Source organism: Pararge aegeria, chromosome 12, assembly GCF_905163445.1.
Source record: "Pararge aegeria chromosome 12, ilParAegt1.1, whole genome shotgun sequence".
NCBI classification, from domain to species: Eukaryota; Metazoa; Arthropoda; class Insecta; order Lepidoptera; family Nymphalidae; genus Pararge; species Pararge aegeria.
In genome coordinates, this window is record NC_053191.1 from 11,571,124 (window position 1) to 11,574,706 (window position 3,583).

Here is a 3,583-nt window from a genome sequence, read left to right on the forward strand (position 1 = left end):
CTTGTAGTTATGTAATAGGTAATTTAATACTCCTAGAACTTGGTCTGCAGCTATAATCAGTTAGAATTCATCAAAGGCAACGTAGATCATTACACTCTTCACAAAAACATTAAATGTTGATGACATATGATAGTTGTGTTTGAAGTCTGCCAATTTTGAGTCGTAAATGATGGATCACTTTAATGGTGTTGTAACTCAAGTGAGAGAAAAAAGGTTGAATTTAATAAGCTTAGGTTAGATACAGCTTAAATCGATACAATAATTGCTTGCTGCCAAAAAGGGTCCGTGATAAATAGTTTCCACTGACGAATTTTGTCCTGGTGTCACCGTCTACCGCCAAAGACGTACCGCTAAGAGATTAAGCTTTCCGGTACGAAACCGTTCAGAGGTATGGGTAATCCGCCCTATTTATAACATACTAGCTGTTGCCCGCGACTTCGTCTGCGTTTGATTTTGTTTTTAAAGCATTCAGTATCGCTAAGCCTTAAATTAGTATAGTAGTATTATATATATATAACATGTGACTGTCAATTAATTATAGAAAAATAGTTTGCAATAAAATAAAATTGCGACTATAATTAAAAATCTAAACTATCCTATCTCTTAAGTTGGAACAGACTGCTCACGGTGTGCCAATTTAATTTAAAATCGGTTAAGTAGTTTGGGAGTCCATCGCGGACAAACATCGTGACAAGAGATTTATATATATTAAGATTAGTTCATCTTAGTTGGAGTCTAAGACGACAATATACTAATCTGTTATTAATCACGTTTGACTGACTCACCTGGTGGTGAGATTGCAGTCAAGGGTAATGAAATTAAAGTGCCTTTTTTCTTTCGTTTGCATAAAAGCATTAAAGCGACGGAATATTTTATTTCAAACAAGGTCAAAAAAATTATAAAGTTTGAATGTAACTGTAATTACATTATATTACAGTTTCATTCAAACTTTATAACACTAAATGTAAATGTAAGTATATGCTTTAAAACCTTACGCGTTTTCGGCAAAATTCTATAATGGACTGCCAATCTAGTACATTATTGATCAATGAGTATGTTGTGCAACGATCTGCACAAATTTAGTGATATCAACTTAGGTAAAACCTTAATCCATGTAGGCGGCCTAGAACCGACCATGTTTGACTACGGATCACGAGGTCAAGAAAGAAAGAAAGAAATTTTTTTTTTTTACATCGCGCCACACATTACAATATTAACGAAACCACGTATGCTAAGTGCGGCACAACCTAGAAAAAAGGTGCCAGCTCAGCATTGTGCTGCGTGCGCCAGTGTGACCATACAGCGCTGATTTACAGTTGGCACCAGGTGACACCACGGAAATTCGTAGCCATCTAATGACCACATTTTAATATTTTAATTTAATAATAAACTAAGCCAAAGTTATATAAGTAACAAAAAACAATCGAAAAAAAATTGGTTGTCTGTAAAGTCGGCTTACTGACGATAGTTGAACGTGACAACGTCGTAAGAAAATACTGATGGAATGGTTGCATTTTTCAAAACAAAATTTTAATTTTATTTGTTTGATAGATATTATCGTTGCTATAAAAAATTGACACCACATTGCACTTCATCCTTGCCGAAAACATGTAAATGTATTATTGTATAGAAGCTGTCCACGCGGACGCATCGCTCACTCAAGTAGGAGAGAGACAGATGTCGAACGCGGAGGCCGACTGTACCTCTTTGTCGCTCGTTCCGCGCTCTCGCTTGCACTTCAAGACTTGGATGGAACGCCTCAGAGCGAGGTTACGCCGCATACGTCATGTTTTTTCGTGCGTGCAGACGGCTCCATCGAATTATAAGACGTTTTCACGTCAAAAAAAGTGTGTGCGTGTAACCTTTACATGCGATTGAAGTTTTTTCGCTTTGCTATTCACAATTGATCTGTTTGAAAATATTGGAAATAAATAATCCTAATTGATTATGATATTTGCCACTAGCTGGCGTATAAGTCAAGAAGCGTGGAGTATATGACATATACTTACGACCAATCCAAATTATTATTTTTAATTAAATAGCGGAAACTATACAGACGTCTGACGGAAGTAATGCTTACGTAAAAAAATTTGGAAAACGGTTGACCTAAAGGCCATCCCTGCAACTTCCCGCTAATTCCATACTTATTTTGTTCTTCGAGCTCAAAAGTCTCATAGAAGTTTCATAAAGCAATATTTTTCGGATTTTAAACTTAAATTTAGAAATTTAGATTCGTAGCGGGAAGTTAAAAAAATAACACTATTTAATTATAGAAAATTATTAGAGTGGTCCACTCTTCAGGTTATTTCTTTAATTTTCCGTTAATTTCATACCTAAGTGCTTAAAACTGCGCAATAAAACGAATACAGCAATAAAACGAATAGGTACTACTACACTAACTAAATAAACCCACAACTATAATAATAATAACTTAAAACTAACGTATAAATGTATATAAACCTTAAAATAAAAACTTACATATATCGATAACTAATTAAGATACACAGGTAATAAAAAGGTAGATACCTACATAATTTAAACGAACTACAGCTATATGAGTATAATATTAAAATTAAATGTAAAGTTTACAGACTATCTCTAGAAAAATATGAATCCGCTACATGTTCTTGGAATTCCACCTGTTTGGCCAATAAATATTATATACCTAATTTGGTTCTTAAACCCAAACTCACTGAAGGTCACTGAGTTCGATCACACTGGAGCAGCGTGGAAGCACAGGTCTAAGCTTAAATCCTTTTCATATGGTGCAAATGGTAGTCTATTTGACGCAGGCCACGTTTCCACAAATACATGTACTTTCTGTTCAATTGATTTGGTGCATTAGTAAACGGTCTAAAATACCCACATAACTAGAATTATGTGGAAAGCTGAAAATCACGTAACCACAACATGATTTTTACCGTCATGCGGGTCATAAATTGGACCGGGTCTTCCGCAATTACATTTAGTTCTTTTGCAAAATGAAAAATCTGATGATTAGAATTAAATAAGTTTAAGATAATCTCATTAAAGCTGTTTCATGAAAATTACACCGACAATCACTAACTGCGCACTGATTATAATATTCTCTTTGACCCTACCGACGAAGACGGTAAATTTCCTAAATACGCACCTCCAGGGAGATCCGCTAATTCTTATAAATACTTTTCTCTGGTCTGGTCTGGTGGGAATGTTCGGCCGTATCTAGTTGCCAACCTACCGACAAAGATGTGCCACCAAGCGTTTTCGCAGTCTATTACCTACAGTGCCGAGTAGAAACCGATTAGGGGGAATATGTTGTCTCGTAGGTACTACTATTTCCTAACAGGTTAGGTTACACTTCACTTACCACAAAGTGAGATTACAGGCAAGGGCTAACTTTAAGTGGACAAAAAAGAATTAATAGCGGAAGTGTTATTTTTTTTTGTTTTGTAGTTATTTATACTGTATATTAGATATACTTGTATCTCCTGAATTACAAGTTTCATTATTTTTTTCCTTTTTCTTTTTCAACCCAACTATTGCTAAAACTAGCCACTGTCCCCACACCAGAAAATAATATACTTACGATATCACGCAAAGA